Genomic DNA, 11905 nt, shown 5'->3' on the forward strand with positions numbered 1-11905 from the left:
ATCTGAGGTGTAGGATCGGTGACTTCAACACCTTTCATGAAGTTCTTGATGTCTCATCTGAATGGATGGTCAAGGGGGAGGAACTGACGATGTTGGTCGAACGAAGAAAACTTGCCACCACTCTTCAGCCAAGTGAACCTCACACCTGCCTTGCATATTGGGCATGGGAACTTCCCGTGAACACACCACCCGCAGAATAGGCCATACGCTAGGAAGTCATGCTGGGAGTAGTGGTACCACACATGCATTGTGAAGTTTCTCTTTGTAGCTCGGTCATATGTCGGTACCCCCTTTTCCCAAGCATCGATCAAATCATTGAACACAGGCTCCATGAACACGCCCATATTGTTCCCCGGATGTCCAGGAATTATCAGCAACAAAACTACGTTCTTGGGTTGAAAGATGACACCGGGGTGGGGGGGGGAGATTCAGGGGTATCACGAACACGGGCCAACAAGTGTATGGGGCCGCGGACAATCCATACGGGTTGAACCCATCTATTGCCAACGCTACACGTACATTGCGAGCCTCCTCAGCTTTAACACAATGTATGCCATCGAAATGGGTCCAGGCGTCGCCATCCGATGGGTGTACCATCTTGTCCGGATTGTACCTTTTGCCATTTTTGTGCCATGTCATCTGTTTCGCGGACTCCTCTGTCATGTACAGCCGTTGGATCCTCGGTATGAAAGGAAGGTACCATAGGACCTTCGTAGGGATACTCAGCTGTTCCTTCTTGCCATCACTAGTGTCGACCTCCAGGTACCTAGAGGATTTGCACTTTGGACAGTGCGTTGCTCCCTCATGATCTTTCCTAAAAAGGACACATCCATTCGGACAAGCATGGATCTGCTCATACGGCATCTTAAGTGCACGAAGAAGTTTCTGTGACTCGTGCTAAACTGCGACTTCAACCCCATGATGCGTCCAATTGCATCCAGCTGCGATACCGTTGTCTTTTCGTGCAAGGGCTTCTGTGCTGAAGACAACATATCATAGAATGCCTTTGCGCTTTCCTCTGGCTTCTCCTCCAATCCTTCACCGAACCGTGCCTGCTGAATGTCATCCATCCAGTCTGCTACCCCGCCATCTCCATCATAATCCTCGAGATGCTGTCTCACCACCTCCTCTCTAATACGATCAGCTTCACCATGGTGGATCCAGCGGGTATAGTTTGCCGTGAATCCATACTTGATAAGATCTTCCCCCACGAGCCTCTTAATTTTTCTTTTCTTGTTGCCACATCTGCTGCACGGACACAGCATCCGGGCTGACCCTTTAGCAGCCTCGCCAAATGCATGCTACAGGAAAGCATTGGTCTTGGTCATCCATTCTGGGGTCATACTTGCGTGGCCCGTGTACATCCACTCACGGTTATCCATCCTCTGGCACATGCATATGTAAGCGAGTAATAAAAACTATAGGTAAATCCATAAGGCGTTCCTACTATACATCTAATAGGTGAAGGATAGGTCCTAATCCCACCCGAGGATGCGTAGATGAGGTTGGCTTCCATGGTCTGCTCCTATCCAAGATAGAATTTTGGCAGCACCTCCCCGCTGTTCTCCCGATACACGTCCTGGCAGGGAGATTGTGTATCAGGAGAACAACGAGGAGGTGGTGCCGAAACTCTGTCTCGGACAGGAGCGGGCCACGGAAACCAACCCATCTACGCATCCATGGGCTGTCCAAAAAACATGGACAATCCGAAACAGGTATGGAATTTGGTATGTAAAGATCTGCATACCAACGATCGTATCTCTTTCGGACGGGAGACGCCTAACTGGGGTTACACGAGATACAAGTATGGAAGATGGGTTATACCTAGGGTGTCAGTGAGGTTAGGCTAGTGGGGTGGTGGCGAGTTGCTGCAGTGGCGAGGCGACGCGGTGCAGGCAGAACTACAACGCCGACGAAGATGATCGGGGTCGCCGAGTGCCTCCCAATGGTCCTCGTCCTGCAAAGAAAAGGCAAATGGTTAGACTCCATTGAAAATTTTGGCAGCACCTCCCCTGCACGGAGAGGTTTCCAAAACCTGCAGAAAACATTGGCACGAAGGCCAACAACCACATATATACCAAACATAGGCACGAAGGGCATCAACCACATACATACAACAATAACTACTACCAACACTAAAACTATGAACAACAACTACAACTACTACTGTCACTACGACTTACTAACTAATACTAACACTACTAATTAACTACTACTACTAACACTACTACTTACTAACTAATACTAACATTAGGGCAAACCTTGCCAGCGAGAATGCGAAGACCGAGGGCCAGCGACGACAACGGGGACGACCGCTATGGCGTGAGGGTCGACGAACCGAGGCGACACCTTTCTTCTCCTCTCTTCTCCTCTTCTCCCCTTCTCCTTCTCTCCTCCCCTCCTCCTCTCTTCTCCCCTGCCTCCTTCTCCTCCCTTCTCCTTCCTCTCCTTCGCCTCCTCCCTTCTCTTTCTTCTTCTTCCTCCTCCCCTTCTTCTCCTTCATCCTTTCCTTCCTCCTCTTCCTCCTACCTCCTCCTCCTTCCTACTGCGGGCGCGCGGGCGTGGGGCCGAGGCGCGCGGGTCGGAGAGCCGGCGGGGTGGGCGCGTGGGGAGTCGGCTGCGGTGGCGCGGCGGCTCCGGCAGCAGCGGCGCAGCGGCTATGGCGCGGCGGCGGGGCGGGCGCGCGAGCGTGTGTGTGCGTGTGTGGTGTGTGCGTGGTGTGTGTGCGTGTGTCCGGTTTTTTTTATATTTCAAACCTCTTTGCCGAGTGCCAGATTCGGGGCACTCTGCAAAGAAAGTATTTTGCCGAGTGCCCCCGATCTGGCACTCGACGAAATAAAAAATAAAAAAAAAATCCTGTCCAGGCTTTGCCGAGTGCCTAGGGCTAGCACTCAGCAAAATATTCACTTTGCCGAGTGCCAAACCTTGGCACTCGGCAAAATAATTTTTTTTGTTTTTTGCCACCAACTTTTTTTCTTAGATTTGTATTTGTACCATGAACAACATGTTCAAATTTGGCACAATTTCATTGCTGTTTGCTATATTTCTTCACTTTATTTCGTTTTCTTGCAATTTTCTGGAAAATGTAGGTTTGAACTGCAGGTGCATCGTATAATAGTTTTGATCCATTCCAAAAATATTATTCTTGTTTGTTAGTGTCACTTTATGCTAAATCTAGGAACTGTCTCCAAATTTCGATCAACGTGCTCACGGGGCAACGTCACGAACTTGCGTGCGAGTGGTTATTTAATTCTATAAAATTCAAACGAATCCCAAAAATCATGAAACTTGGCGAGATGTCGTGATATCACATGCATATGCGGTGGTAAAAATTTGAAAACGTTTGGAGGACGTCATCACGTATGGTGTTCACAAACCAGGACATCATCACATGTGATATCTGACAGTTGGCGCGTGGGAGGCCGACAGGGTACCTCAGCCATAAAAGCAGCCGCTGGCGGGAGCCTGTCGGTGTTTGATTGTTATCCACTGTTGCTGCTGCCTGTTGGCACCTATCGTCCTACTGCTTTTGAGCGATAAATCTATCCAAGTATGCATAACGAACTTTATTTTTAAACGATAAATCTAGGCAAATAGGAGTAACAAAATTCTTTGATTTTTCGTGTAGGCATTAAAGCTTACTTAATTATCTCGTCTGCCAGTGATGTTGACTATAAGCTGACCCGTAATTAGGTCCCAGTCCCACATGAGCACGGTGCACGGTAGGCCCACCAGGTCCACGGCCTTGCGTAAGGCAGCACGTGTAAAAGGCCACACCAGCGACTCGACAAATTAAGCGAGAAATACACTATAGAAATATATTCCAAGGAAAAATATAACGAAGCTAATATTGGATACATGTGTTATGGCTCTGGTCCACTTTTTTTTTCTATTAATCAGCTATTTTGTTCAATTACATTATAAAACTGATGTATATGTAGGACAAAGCTAGAACTACACATGTAATAATCGTAAAATGGGTGCAGAGATTTTCCTATTAGCAAAGAGAGAGAGAGAAATCCTAGAGACCAATTGTTTCTCTCACTAGCAGTAGCAGATGTCACACGTGGTCGTGGTTGGGGTTGGGAATTGGGATCGGAGGTGACCAATTGTGTGAACCTGTCCTACTCGGACCCGGTCCAGGTCCCGGGGACCTTCTTTGGGTCTGTTGTCAACTGGGAAGCAGTATGTACTCCGTACTTGTTGCGGTCGGTGGGTGATCCATGCTATGCTACGTGTACGTACTCCTACTTGGAAAGAAATGCGTTCCCTTGGACTGGACCCGTTGACTTGCTCGTAGCTAACATGCATTCTGTGCATGCCCCGGCCCGTGCGCTGCTGCCGCCGCGTGCGTGCAGGTCCGGCAGCGGGACACATAATACGGATATGGATGCCACTAACGGGCGCACCACACATTTCTCGATCACTTGTCGTACGTGTAGAATGTGTACTAGATAGTGCATGTCGCGGCCAGGGCTCCAGCCCGGTTGAGCTGTTTCTTCAAATTCGAAGGCTGCATGCTGCTGCATGCACCAGCACCAGCACCAACACACAGATGCATGCACACGCGACGCAGGCGCAGCGCACAAGCACGGCCGGCCGAACGAGAGGGGGCCGCGCCGCGCTGCATTCTAATAACGTGCGTGCTTGCCCGAGAGGAAAAAGCTGGACCAACAAAGTGGCCGCAGGCCACAGCGCATATGTGCATGGGACCGATGGGACAGGACCCAATGCAAGCTCGTGGTCCGTGCAGATTTTTTAAAAATAAAACTGATGTATATGTAGGGCAAAGCTAGAACTACGCATGTAATAATCGTAAAACGGGTGTAGAGATTTTCCTATTAGCAAAGAGAGAGAAATCCTAGAGACCAATTGTTTCTCTCACTAGCAGTAGCAGATGTCACACGTGGTCGTGGTTGGGGTTGGGAATTGGGATCGGAGGTGACTAATTGTGTGAACCAGTCCGTCTCGGACCCGGTCCCGGTCCCGGTCCCGGGGGGCCTTCTTTGGGTCTGTTGTCAACTGGGAAGCAGTACGTACTCCGTACTTGTTGCGGTCGGAGGGTGATCCATGCTATGCTATGTGTACGTAGTCCTACTTGGAAAGAAATGTGTTTCCTTGGACCGGACCCGGTGACTCGCTCGTAGCTAACCTGCATTCTGTGCATGCCCTGGCCCGTGCGCTGCTGCCGCCGCGTGCGTGCATGTCCGGCGGCGGGACACGTAATACGGATATGGATGCCACTAACGGGTGCGCCACACATTTCTCGATCACCTGTCGTACCTGTAGAATGTGTACTAGATAGTGCATGTCGCGGCCAGGGGTCCAGCCCGGTTGAGCTGTTTCATCAAATTCAAAGGCTGCATGCTGCTGCGCGCACCAGCACCAGCACACAAATGCAAGCACACGCGACGCAGGCGGAATGGACAAGCACGACCGGCCGAGCCAGAGGGGGCCGCACCGCGCTGCATTCTAATAACGTGCGTGCTTACCCGAGAGGAAAAAACTAGACCAAAAAAGTGGCCGCAGGCCGCAGCGCAGACGTGCATGGGACCAACGGGACAGGACCCAATGCAAGCTCGTGGTCCATGCCGATTTTTTTTTAAATAATATTTTTTGATGATTAAATATAAAATTAGAAGCTGTTTAAATTTTTTGACCTGTACAATTAGGCGTACGTGGCAGCTGCACGCCGAAAAAACAAGCCTGGCGGCAACTTTAGGGGCAGCAGAGCCAGTCGGCTGGTGGGCGGCCGACAGGGTACTTAGCGTTAGCAGTAGCACACCAGCCTCAGCCATAAAAGCAGCCGCTGGCGGGAGCCTGTCGGTGTTTGATTGTTATCCACTGTTGCTTCTGCCGGTTGGCACCTATCGTCCTACGGTTTTTGAGCGATAAATCTATCAAATGATAAATCTAGGCAAATAGGAGTAACAAAATTCTTTGATTTTTCGTGTAGGCATTAAAGCTTACTTAATTATCTGGTCTGCCAGTGATGTTGACTATAAGCGGACCCCTAATTAGGTCCCAGTCCCACATGAGCACGGTGCACGGTAGGCCCACCAGGTCCACGGCCTTGCGTAAGCCAGCACGTGTAAAAGGCCACACCAGCGACTCGACAAATTAAGCGAGAAGTACACTATAGAAATATATTCCAAGGAAAAATATAACGAAGCTAATATTGGATACATGTGTTATGGCTCTGGTCCACTTTTTTTTCTATTAATCAGCTATTTTGTTCAATTACATTATAAAACTGATGTATATGTAGGGCAAAGCTAGAACTACGCATGTAATAATCGTAAAATGGGTGTAGAGATTTTCCTATTAGCAAAGAGAGAGAGAGAGAAATCCTAGAGACCAATTGTTTCTCTCACTAGCAGTAGCAGATGTCACACGTGGTCGTGGTTGGGGTTGGGAATTGGGATTGGAGGTGACCAATTGTGTGAACCAGTCCTACTCGGACCCGGTCCAGGTCCCGGGGGCCTTCTTTGGGTCTGTTGTCAACTGGGAAGCAGTATGTACTCCGTACTTGTTGCGGTCGGTGGGTGATCCATGCTATGCTACGTGTACGTACTCCTACTTGGAAAGAAAAGCGTTCCCTTGGACTGGACCCGTTGACTCGCTTGTAGCTAACATGCATTCTGTGCATGCCCCGGCCCGTGCGCTGCTGCCGCCGCGTGCGTGCATGTCCGGCGGCAGGACACGTAATACGGATATGGATGCCACTAACGGGCGCACCACACATTTCTCGATCACCTGTCGTACGTGTAGAATGTGTACTAGATAGTGCATGTCGCGGCCAGGGGTCCAGCCCGGTTGAGTTGTTTCATCAAATTCGAAGGCTGCATGCTGCTGCACACACCAGCACCAACACACAGATGCATGCACACGCGACGCAGGCGCAGCGCACAAGCACGGCGGCCGAACGAGAGGGGGCCGCGCCGCGCTGCATTCTAATAACGTGCGTGCTTGCCCGAGAGGAAAAAGCTGGACCAAAAAAGTGGCCGCAGGCCACAGCGCATATGTGCATGGGACCGACGGGACGGGACCCAATGCAAGCTCGTGGTCGATGCAGATTTTTTTAAATAAAACTGATGTATATGTGGGGCAAAGCTAGAACTACGCATGTAATAATCGTAAAACGGGTGTAGAGATTTTCCTATTAGCAAAGAGAGAGAAATCCTAGAGACCAATTGTTTCTCTCACTAGCAGTAGCAGATGTCACACGTGGTCGTGGTTGGGGTTGGGAATTGGGATCGGAGGTGACTAATTGTGTGAACCAGTCCGTCTCGGACCCGGTCCCGGTCCGGGGGGCCTTCTTTGGGTTTGTTGTCAACTGGAAGCAGTACGTATTCCGTACTTGTTGCGGTCGGAGGGTGATCCATGCTATGCTATGTGTACGTAGTCCTACTTGGAAAGAAATGTGTTTCCTTGGACCGGACCCGGTGACTCGCTCGTAGCTAACCTGCATTCTGTGCATGCCCCGGCCCGTGCGCTGCTGCCGCCGCGTGCGTGCATGTCCGGCGGCGGGACACGTAATACGGATATGGATGCCACTAACGGGTGCACCACACATTTCTCGATCACCTGTCGTACCTGTAGAATGTGTACTAGATAGTGCATGTCGCGGCCAGGGGTCCAGCCCGGTTGAGCTGTTTCATCAAATTCAAAGGCTGCATGTTGCTGCGCGCACCAGCACCAGCACACAGATGCATGCACACGCGACGCAGGCGCAACGGACAAGCACGGCCGCCCGAACCAGAGGGGGCCGCACCGCGCTGCATTATAATAACGTGCGTGCTTGCCTGAGAGGAAAAAGCTAGACCAAAAAAGTGGCCGTAGGCCGCAGCGCAGACGTGCATGGGACCGACGGGATGGGAGCCAATGCAAGCTCGTGGTCTGTGCTGATTTTTTTTAAATAATATTTTTTGATGATTAAATATAAAATTAGAAGCTGTTTAAATTTTTTTTGACATGTACAATTAGGCGTACGTGGCAGCTGCACGCCGAAAAAACAAGCCTGGCGGCAACTTTAGGGGCAGCAGACCCAGTCGGCCTGTGGGTGGCCGACAGGGTAGCTCAGCAACAACAGTAGCAGACCAGCCGATAGGCCCACCTGGCAGCTGCACGCCCAGTCCAGGCGGCCCGAGGGAGGCCGACAGGGTACCTCAGCCATAAAAGCAGCCGCTGGCGGGAGCCTGTCGGTGTTTGATTGTCATCCACTGTTGCTGCTGCCTGTTGGCACCTATCGTCCTACTGCTTTTGAGCGATAAATCTATCCAAGTATGCATAATGAACTTTGTTTTTAAACGATAAATCTTGGCAAATAGGAGTAACAAAATTCTTTGATTTTTCGTGTAGGCATTAAAGCTTACTTAATTATCTCGTCTGCCAGTGACGTTGACTATAAGCTGACCCGTAATTAGGTCCCAGTCCCACATGAGCACGGTGCACGGTAGGCCCACCAGGTCCACGGCCTTGCGTAAGCCAGCCCGAGTAAAAGGCCACACCAGCGACTCGACAAATTAAGCGAGAAATACACTATAGAAATATATTCCAAGGAAAAATATAACGAAGCTAATATTGGATACATGTCACTACTACAGGAATCAATTTGCGCAGCGTGGCCAAAATGGGCTCCGTGGCGGGCACCTCTTTTGCCCGCCACGGTTAACCGGTGGCCGGCCAGCGAGGCCGGCCACCAAGGCGCCCGCTGCGGGAAAAGGGTTTACCGCGGCGGGCCACCTTACTTGCCCGCCGCAGGAAATCGTTATTTACCGCGGCGGGCGGTATGAATCGTCCGCCGCGGTTAATACGATTTACCGTGGTGGGCTCTTTAAACTGCCCGCCGTGGTAAAGACTTGATTTACCGAGGCGGGCGCTTTATCTTGCCCGCCACGGTATAGCCTGTACAAAACTCCCCTTCGTCTTCTCCACGGGTCGATCTTCCTCTCTCAAACTCAGGGGAGGCTTTGCCCTAAAATTTGAGAAAAATTTTGATTTGAGTTGAAGGGCTTGGATTTGAGGGAGGAGGACATCATAAGAGGTTCATAAGGGCTCTCCCTCTCTCCTTCCATCCTCTCTCTATATTTCCATCACCTAGAGTTCTCTCTAGATCTAGATATAGATCAATTTTAATGGAAAAAATGTTGTCATGTATTTCTTTAACTTTAGATTCATCATAGATGCATGCTTCATCTTTCACATCGTCATTTCCTCTCTTTTTCATGATTTTGGACGTAAAAATCATCAATTTCTCCTAATTCTTCTTTATTTAATGTTGATTGTGACGGATAATGTTCGCAGGTATGATGGATAGGTCGGAATGGATGTATCGGATCGATAGAGTGAATGATCCGCGGTACCTCTTTGAATTAAAGAAGTTTATTGCTGCTGGTAAAGCTCACCGTGAGAGACTGAAGCGGATGACAACCATATGTCCATGTTCTCATTGCAAGAACCTGAAAGCCCACCGAGACAGCGAGGTGCAAACTCATTTGATCATGTATGGTTTCGTCGAGGGCTACACAGTCTGGACATTTCATGGCGAAAGAGTTGGTGCGAGTGGTGGTGCATCTGGAGTGAGCTCTTCGACGCCGACGACGACAGCACCACCAGTGAATAAAGATCCTTTAGGAGCACCCGGCTCCTCTTCATCTTCAGAAGCTGCTGCGCCAGCCGACATTGACAACAGTTGTCGTGATTACATCACGGTGGATGATCTAATGCAAGACATGGCCAACGAAGCCGGCGACGGTGGGGATGGTCAGGATACTATGAGCCAACCCGTGGATGTGCAGCTTGTTGAAGATCTAGTCAAACACTTCGATGAAGACGACGTTGTGTTGGGTTACCCAAAGTGGTTGGAGAATTTTAGGGAGCTAAAGCAAGCGGCAGTTGATCCTCTTTATAAGGACGATGGCGATTGTCCGGAGGAGTGCACGGCGCTCCGTTTTAACCTCCATATGTTGATGTTGAAGGCTCGTCACGGTTGGTCTGACACTAGCTTCACTGAGTTGTTAAGCTACCTTGCCACCCCATACCCAACGGCAAACAAGGTGCCCGCCAATACTTATCGGGCCAAGAAGCTGATCCGGCCAGTGGCGATGAAGCTTAGAAAGTTTGATGCATGCCCTAACCACTGCATCCTGTATCGGGACAATGAGTATGAGAATTTGACGAGTTGTCCTAACTGTGGCTTTAGTCGGTACAAGAAAAATGCTGGTTGTCGCGTGGACGCAAAAGACGAGGGAGGCTTGCGGGGTGGTCGGAAGAAGAACAAGAAGGGGGCAAAGAAGTGCAGTGCGGCCAAACAGATCTCGGCTCAACAGGATGATGAAGAAGAGGGTTACACGCACAGGAAAAGTCCAGCACTGTCGGTGTGGTACCTGCCCGTGATCGATCGCCTGCGTGCAATATTCGGGAACCCGAACGATGCCAAGCTCATGTCCTAGCATGCATCAGCTGACCACCTGAACGACGATGGCAAGCTACGGCACCCATCTGATGGCAAGCAGTGGAAGGATTTCGACGAGGCCTACTTGGAGTTTAGCAAGGAGCCCAGGCATGTTAGGTTCGCGCTGAGTACCGATGGGATGAACCCGTTTGGTGAGCTTAACAGCTCGCACAGCACTTGGCCCGTCGTGCTCACCATGTACAACCTACCTCCCCATCTATGTCAGAAGCGTAGGTACCTTATGCTGACCATGCTTATCTCCAGACCGAAGCAGCCCGGCAACGATATAGATGTGTTCCTAGAGCCGTTCATGGAGGAAATGAAGATACTATTTGATGTTGGGGTCCAGATGGTGGATGCATCCCGCAAGGAGAAGTTCACACTAAAAGCAATCATCTTTGTCACCATCACCGATTACCCCGGTCTCTTCTCACTATCGGGGCAGATCAAAGGAAAGACCGGCTGCATAATTTGCATCGACGGGACCTGCTACACTTACCTTAAGGGATCCAATAAGATGGTGTTCATGAGGCATAGACGGTTCCTCACCAAAAATAACTGGTATAGAAGAAGTATTATGAACAAATACTTTGACAATCAAGACGAGCCGCAGCGTGATCAACCGACGCAGACTAGTTGGGAGACAAAGGTGTATGAGATGGTCAAGGACATGGATCAGGTGGAGTTTGGTAAGAAGAAGAAGCCACCTAAGGAGGGGACCAAGCAGACAAGGAAGCGAAAGCATGACCAGACGGATGAAGTCCCTGCCGCCGTTCCTTTCAGGAAGAAGTCAATTTTCTTCAAGTACCTGTCGTATTGGAAAACACTGAATACACCCCATGCCATCGACTACATGCACCTGGAGAAAAATGTCTTCTAAAGCACGATCGGTGTCTTGCTGGACATCAAGGGCAAGACAAAGGATGGTATCAAGTCACAGACGGATCTTGTCAATCTAGGCATCAGGCCGGACCTTCACCCGGGACCGCCTCAAAACGGTAAAGTCGATATCCCAGGTGCGGCCTGCAACCTAACACAAGACGAGAGGATGGCTTTTCTTAAGTTGCTTAGGGGTATCAAGGTGCCGACTGATTTCTCTTCCAACATCAAGAGCCTGGTCTCCATGAAAGACCTCATAATGACCGGCTACAACTCACACGACTGCCACGTCATGCTGACGGTGTTCCTGCCAATTGCGATTAGGGCTATCCGTCTAGAGTACATGAAGATGGTCATCACACAGATGTCATACTTCTTTAACCGCATCACCCAGAAGGTCATTAATAAGGCTGAGCTGCCTACCCTAAAGGAGTTCATCGCGGAGACCCTTTGCCAGCTCGAGATGTGCTTTCCACCATCTTACTTTGATATTATGCCACACCTAATGATGCATATGGTCGATCAGATCCATCAACTGGGCCCTGTGTACCTACACCAGATGTGGATGTA

The sequence above is a fragment of the Miscanthus floridulus genome, chromosome 9, assembly GCF_019320115.1.
Source record: "Miscanthus floridulus cultivar M001 chromosome 9, ASM1932011v1, whole genome shotgun sequence".
Classification (NCBI taxonomy): domain Eukaryota; kingdom Viridiplantae; phylum Streptophyta; class Magnoliopsida; order Poales; family Poaceae; genus Miscanthus; species Miscanthus floridulus.